This window comes from Oratosquilla oratoria, chromosome 13 (genome assembly GCF_046742065.1).
Source record: "Oratosquilla oratoria isolate Oo_2021 chromosome 13, ASM4674206v1, whole genome shotgun sequence".
NCBI lineage: Eukaryota > Metazoa > Arthropoda > Malacostraca > Stomatopoda > Squillidae > Oratosquilla > Oratosquilla oratoria.
This window is the reverse complement of record NC_134789.1, coordinates 35632208-35639707: the sequence shown is the minus strand read 5'-3', so window position 1 is coordinate 35639707 and position 7500 is coordinate 35632208. Positions and strand designations below refer to the sequence as shown.

The 7500-nt window shown below is 40.5% G+C and overlaps 1 long non-coding RNA gene across 1 annotated transcript in view; it reads right to left on the bottom strand.

Moving 5' to 3' along the window:
* The window catches only part of LOC143032376 (uncharacterized), a 187138-nt gene that overhangs the window by 76433 nt on the left and 103205 nt on the right, over positions 1–7500 (bottom strand). Inside the window, exon 2 of the long non-coding RNA XR_012967107.1 lies at positions 994–1031. This is a non-coding gene — a long non-coding RNA (uncharacterized LOC143032376). The remainder of the gene's footprint in view (positions 1–993; positions 1032–7500) is intronic.

The following is a 7500-nucleotide window of genomic DNA, read 5'->3' as shown; positions in this document are numbered from 1 at the left end:
ACGTAAGGCTGCCCGCATGGTTTTGAACAAAGGGATGATTTTCTTGGTCACCGAAAGAGAATTGAACGACCTCTGATTTGTTCAATCTGGACAACGATGATCTCCTTTGTGTCTTTCTTTCTACTCAAAATGTCTGCTCATAATCAAGATATTTGCATAAAAATGCAACATTGTCCGTTAGTGGATAAAATTTAAACTCAATAAATCGTATTAAAACTCAAGCTACGCTTAATAACAAGAACAATACATTTGTAATTTCCAACTCCTACGCTTTCATAAAAGACACTGAGTGACCTCTATTCAAACCGGGTATCGTGACCGGTTACTTGGGGGCCGCAGGTGTCCTGCAAGAGAGACGCGGAAACAATGTGTTTGCATAATACAAAAAAGCATGACTAATACCTTGTGGTGATAGCAAAGCTCAGCATGAAAGTTAACCACAATCATGCAATTACATACTAAGACACATTGTTGGACATTTGTCCATGATACACTAAGAATCATTGTTGGACATTTGTCCATGAGAGACTGAGAAGCATTGTTGGACATTAAATGTCCAACAATGCTTATCAGTGTCTTAGTATATCATGGACAAATTTTGTCCATGATACACTAAGACACAATGTTGGACATTTGTCCGTGACACACTAAGACACATGTTGACCATTTGTCCATGACACACTAGGACACATTGTTGGACATTTGTCCATGATACACTAAGAATCATTGTTGGACATTTGTCCATGAGACATTGAGAATCATTGTTGGACATTAAATGTCCAACAATGCTTCTCAGTGTCTTAGTATATCATGGACAAATTTTGTCCATGATACACTAAGACACAATGTTGGACATTTGTCCGTGACACACTAAGACACATGTTGAACATTTGTCCATGACACACTAGGACACATTGTTGGACATTTGTCTATGACACACTAAGACACATTGTTGGACATTTGTCCATAAGACACAACGTAAGGACAATTTACCTTAGGGCCTCAGATCCGTTTCTCGATGTTGACCACACCTGAAAAAGAAATTAAATTCATTCTTCTTCCATTTTTCCTCAGACATAAATAGAAACACGCAGCTATGTAAGTAGACAAACAATCATATAAGAGAAACAATAAAATACACTAAATAAATACATAAAGAAATTACACACGCACACATACCAAAGGTTTTTTTCCCCCTTACAAGGGAGGTAGCCAAAAAACAAAGGCATAAAAACAGCTCCCACCCAATCCATCCCTATCACACTTCACCCCCTTCCACATGAAGAAAAATAGTTAATAACAAGAGAAAATACATTAATAGATAAGTGAACAAACGATTGAATAAAAGGTGCTTTAAGTATTCTCCCAAGGCTGAGTGCATACTGCATAGGTAGATTTCTTTTGCGCCCTAACTGAATTTATGACCAACATTGAACGCACGAGACACAGAAAAAGTAGAGTGAATGGCATGCATGCACGCGATGCAAACTGAACGAACACTTTCGTGTACATCTACCACTAGCACACTCTCCTCCCCTCATATCTCTCTCTCTCTCTCTCTCTGTCTTTTTTCTCTCCTTCTCTCGCGTCCACGAGCAAACACACACACACGCGCAAACACACACACACGCACAAACACACACACACACACACACACACACACACATAAATAAACAAAGAGACATATAATTTATACACGTTTTGGGAAGGAGATAAGAGGGAGGTATGAGGGAAGAAAGCGGGGAGGAAAAAGAGGAGGAAAATGGGAGGAATAGGAGGGAGAGGAGGGAGAGGAGGGAGAGGAGGGGCGAAAGGGAGGAGGAATGAGAGAGACATGGACAGAGAATATGGAGGAGTGACGGAGAGGAGAGGGAGAGTTTGAATACACAGCATTAGCGAGGACGAGCTTTTACTCTTCCATTTTCGAAGCTTCTGCCCCAAAATATAAAGGCCGTGCTACCACACTATCAAGGTCATCAACATTTAAAACTCCTTCTGGAACTCGGGTTATGGATTATTCCAACACAAGACGGTTTTATTCAGCTGTGAGATATGCAGCCTTGTATCCTGAGTGCCTTTCAGGCTATAAAACTTAAGATTGTGTGATCCACTCTTCCCACACTCAGACCGGACATTCTAATGTCGAAAGAACTTAGGCGTCGCTTGACCAAGTGCTTACTAAGCATAGGCTGATGCAAGACTGAGTGTCGAGGATTGTTAGATTTCCTCGCTATTGTCTACACAATTGAACCATCGATACACTTCGCGGGATTGAAGCGCCTGCCTCCACCATGCCAAGACCACGGTCCTTGCAATACAAATGTACAAATGTACAAATTATTGTACATCGAACTTTTATTAGCCCCATTAACCTTCCTCTATTAACCTGAAATCTACCCTATTTAACCCGGTTTAGCCTATACGCTACTGCACTATCAATAACATTATAGTCATATTTTGAACTTATGTATATTTTATTTCTTCGTCCCAAAGGATATTTACAATCATTACTCTCACCTCTAAACTATTTTATTCACCCCCATTGTGTCCCCTCGGTAGCACTGGGAACTAAACATTGCCAACTCTGTTAACCTAACCCACCTTTTAACTTCAAAACCTTTGGACGATTGCTATTTATACACACTAGTCTCGTATAGCCTACGCAAAAAAAGTGGACTGTGTCCAGTATAAGGCTTGGAAGGAAAAGAGCAAAAAGTAATGATAATATCATAATAAAAAGAGTTCTCATTCGGTCTTCTACGTCGCAGGTAATAAGGAGTTGCAAGCAATGTCAAACACTACCTCCCAAACAAACTATATATATATATATATATATATATTTTTTTTTTTTTTCTAAAATTATCAATCTATCTTAAACATACATAACTTGTCGGAGGGCTCGCTTAGTATGGGAATTGGATGAAAATGAGACTACTTCTCCTGCAGCTACGTGAAGTGTGGTTGGGGACTTGTACAGTCCTTTTGAAACATTGCAAGTAGCTCAGTCGCTAACGTCTTGACTTTGTGATTATGCACCATAGGTCAGGGTTTCAATTCCTTGGCAGAGCTTCTAAAATGTTCAATCTGTCTTAAACATACTATATATATATATATATATATATATATATATATATATATATATATATATATAGAGAGAGAGAGAGAGAGAGAGAGAGAGAGAGAATCCACGAGGGAGATGCAGAATATCACAAAGAGAGAATATGAAACAAGTGAAAGTTGACACCAAAGAATAGAAAAAGAACCAAAGGAAATGGAAACATGATGATAATAAAAAGGGAGACAGTGGAAAGGAGGTAAGAGGCGTCAATGATGAGAGAGGACGCCCAAAAACAAAGTCACACTGGCCAAAGGCGGAATGTCAGAGGGGACGGCATGCTGGGCATCATTATTGCATGCATGATACCAAGGTGCAATTTTGCAAAACCTATTTTTCCCCCTCTCCCTCCCTTCCTCTCTCTCTCGCACACACACACACACACACACACACACACACACACACACACACACACACTTTCACTCCTTCCTCATGACACCTTCCATTCATCTCCCTGTCTTCCACTTTCCCGCCAATTCTCTTTCCCATAATGCTATTTCCTTTCTCCCCTCCCGCTTTATACGTTTTCCTTCTACCTTCTTCCTATCCTCGTTTCCTCTTCTTGTCGTCTCTCTCTCCTCGCTTTATCCCCCTTTTCCTCCTCTCCTTTCCCTCTCCTCTTTTCCCTTTATCCTCTTTCCTCCTCCTCTCCTCTCCCGATCCTTCTTCCCCCCTCGTCTTTCTCTGTCCTCCATCCTCTTCCTTACCCTCCTCCGTTCATCTCCACTCCAGCTGGCAATAACGGAAATTATTTCAATAAGATGAAAAAAAAAAAAAATCTTCTATCGGGCACCCCCTTTCCCTATCATTACTCCCTCTTTCCCCCTTCCACCCTTTCTTACTCCCTCTTTCCCCCTTCCACCCTTTCTTACTCCCTCTTTCCCCCTTCCCTCCTTTCTTTCCTCTCCTTCCGTTGCCTTCTCGTCCTTTCACCGAGCCCGGGTCCTCTCTCTCTCTCTCAAGGGAGCTTTCTATTTCACTCCGGCTTCGACCAGCCTATTTCAATCCTCCCTGAGCCTCTGAAGCAACTCCTCCATTGGTAGAGGGTTGTTTTCTGCCTCCGTTCATTCCTTTTCGTAACGAGCGCTACATTTATTCCTAGTCTGTCTGCCGATGAGGAGTTGTTGTTGTTCTTATCATTATTATTATTATTATTATTATTATTATTATTATTCTTGTTCTTGCTGTTGTTCTCGTTGTTATTGTTGTTCTTGTTATTGTTCTTATTGTTCTTGTTCTTGACGTTGTTCTTCTTCTTCCTCTTTTTTACCGCTGTGGAGCGCTGGTGGTGTCATCGGAATCATGCTGGTCTCACCTTCACTTAGATGTGGGTTCGAATCCCGCACTCTTCCGATTCCCAGCAGTGACTGTTACCTCCCCCCAGCAGTCCAAGTGCATAATAGAGCAAAGCTGACGGTTTTGGCCGCAGCTAAACACCTCCTGGTGTTGGCTCCTCACGCAAAAAAAAAAAAAAAAAAAAAAAAAATCCGTCGCAATGAGCTATAGTAGAGCTTGAGCAAGTGTCACTTACACGTAACCACTTGGACATAGGTGCCCAGGTCAGCGTAGCCACGAGGCGAGATCGAAGCCCAACGCGGCAAGTCGTGCCCTTGAGATTTGCTCGACAGGTGCCCCCCTCCACGCCATTCTGGTCCTCCCCTCCCGATGCAACTGGCCCGGCCGGGCCGGGTCGGGCGGCCTGGCCCTTAACAATTATTGGTACTAACCTGTCTGCAACTTTAAAGCTTTCTAACTAGTTTGATTATCAGTTTACTCGTCTGTTTGTTTATCTGATTCTCTCTCTCTCTCTGTTTGTCTGCCAGCCCGTCTGTCCGTCTCTGTCTGTCTGTCTGTGTCCCTCTCTCTCTCTCTCTCTCTCTCTCTCTCTCTCTCACACACACACACACACACACACCTTTCTCTCTCCACCATCTGTGCCTCCTTTTCGTTCTCCGTCATTTATGCCTCTCCCTCTTCCTCTCCTTTCCCATTTCGTAAATACACAACATCTAATCATGTTTAGAGAAATAAGAATATACAAAATAAAACAAGCAAAGATGATAAATGAACTCGAGGCAATTCATCCACAAAGCAATAAAAAGGAAGTGTTATTTGTTCAACCAGAATGGCACAAAGATAGTCATCACCAGTAATGTATATGTGTGGGTTGATATATTGTGATAAGTAAGTAGCGATGGCTGAAAGTAAATGTGGGAAAATGTAAGGTAATGAGATGTACAAGGGGTGATGATTGTGGTGTGCTCAATGTAAAATTGAACGATGAGAAGCTGGAGGAAGTAAAGAGTTTAAGTATTTGGGGTCACATGTGGCAGTGAATGGAGGAGTGGAGGTGGAGGTGAATTATAGAGTAAGAGAGGTAAGTACCCACCCAGAAAGCAAATGTTATACAAACGGTTGTTGAAAGGTTGTCACATGATATGCATACTTTCAAGTATGTGGTGAAAGTGTTTTTCTTTAGGATATTTCAAATATATATTCACATAGATCATGCATAAAGAACGCTGTCTATATAGTTTTAGGCATTCTATTTATACTTGAGACAAAATAGTACTTTTTCTTTCAAAGTTTGTCAAAAGTTCGTATTGCATACTTACCATCGCATAGCAAGAATTTTTTTTATTCAAAACGAATTTATTTTGTTTCTGTATTCGATTTTACATTGATAAATTTCCAATTCTACAGTTATCAAATAGATATACTTTTCACACACCTTCAACAAACGTTTGCTAAAAGTACACAACCATTCATTTCTGTGGAGAGGGGGGATAGGTGTCTGTGGTTGGGATGGGTATCATTTTTTTTAAGAAATGCATGCATATATCTGGGGATAAACGCAAATACGTTGTATGAAAGAGTGATTGTGTCCACGGCACTGTATGAACAACGTTAAAGGGGCTGATTCTCTTTATAGCTTTACAGATTAACATTATAATTGTCCTTTGTAATAGAATCTATAAGAACCTTCCATATTACGGGACTTTTTTCTCGAAAAGTAAATAATTTTGTTACATCAGAATCACCATTGAGGCCAATAATCCCTGGTGGACAATTTCCCATCTTCCCTAATTAAGGAGGCTCGTTGGCCGAGCGGGTTAGGGCGTCGTTACTTGCGACTAAGGTAGAGGGGATGGCGCTTCGAATCCTGCCACCGGCGAAGTTGAACCAAGGGTATGGTTTATTAAATTCCACGCTACAAAGTCCTCTGTGAGGGGCACCGTCCTAGCCTCCTGATAGGGTAGTTTGTGACGTTAAACCATATCACTAATTAAGACTGAAATTAGTTCTGGACCAGGCTCTCGAGGTCTTGTGGCCAAAGAACCTGATCGCGGCCTGGTTTCTTCGACCGAGACCTGAATGTTCACTGCAACATCGGCGAGAAGGAAAATCAAAATAATAATGATGCAGATCCCGCCAGACACTCCCAAGGCCAGAAAGAATATTTTCTGAACGATTAAAGTGTCTGTCGATATAAATTTAGGTAAGATTTTCATTTAACTTTTTAAGAGTATCTGGAACAATTAAGAACCACATTTAGAAAAATATACTCTGACATTCACATTAAACATATTTTTCTACTTCTTTCACGTTTATTGAAACTGTATTTTATAAAAATATTACACTGACAGTAGCAATTGGATTGCAAAGAAAAGGAATTATATAACTTTTTCCGTTCTACCAATTTTTTCTTTAAGGATTAGTCTACTTTGACCCAGTGCTTGCTTCCACATGTCCGATCACGGCATCGTTATATAAATGGATTTATTCATTGACTAGAACGAACAAAGGTATTATTACTATTATCAACAAATTCATTCTTAGAACAAGACCCGAACACTACATTCTCGCATTTTCTCCCACCCATCCCCCCCCTCTCTCTCTCTCTCTCTCTCTCTCTCTCTCTCTCTCTCTCTCTCTCTCTCTCTCTCTCTTTCAGCTGAATAAAATCGCCTGTCAACTAGAATTAAACTCTGTGTACGTCACTACATTGAAGAGATAAAAAAATCTAATGTATTATACTACGCCTCTCCTCTGAAGAGTAATGTAGTACACATCGAAGTTTTAAGATTGAAAAAGAAAACACGCAAGCATTATGCTGTAATATCTCTTATTTGATTATTTTGCTTGTTTGATTGATTTACCTTTTTGTTTGTTTGTTTGTTTGTGTGTTTGATTGTATGTTTCTTTTAGTGTTAGTTTTATTTTGTTTCTTCGTGTTTGTTTACTTCCTTTGTTCCTGTATCCGACCTCCTTAAGGACCAAACGGTCTCCTGTCGACCTTCTTGATATTAAAAACCAAACATTTTGATTCACCCGAGAGACGACGGCCAGTGCCAAACGGATTACAGGAAACGACAGACATGAAG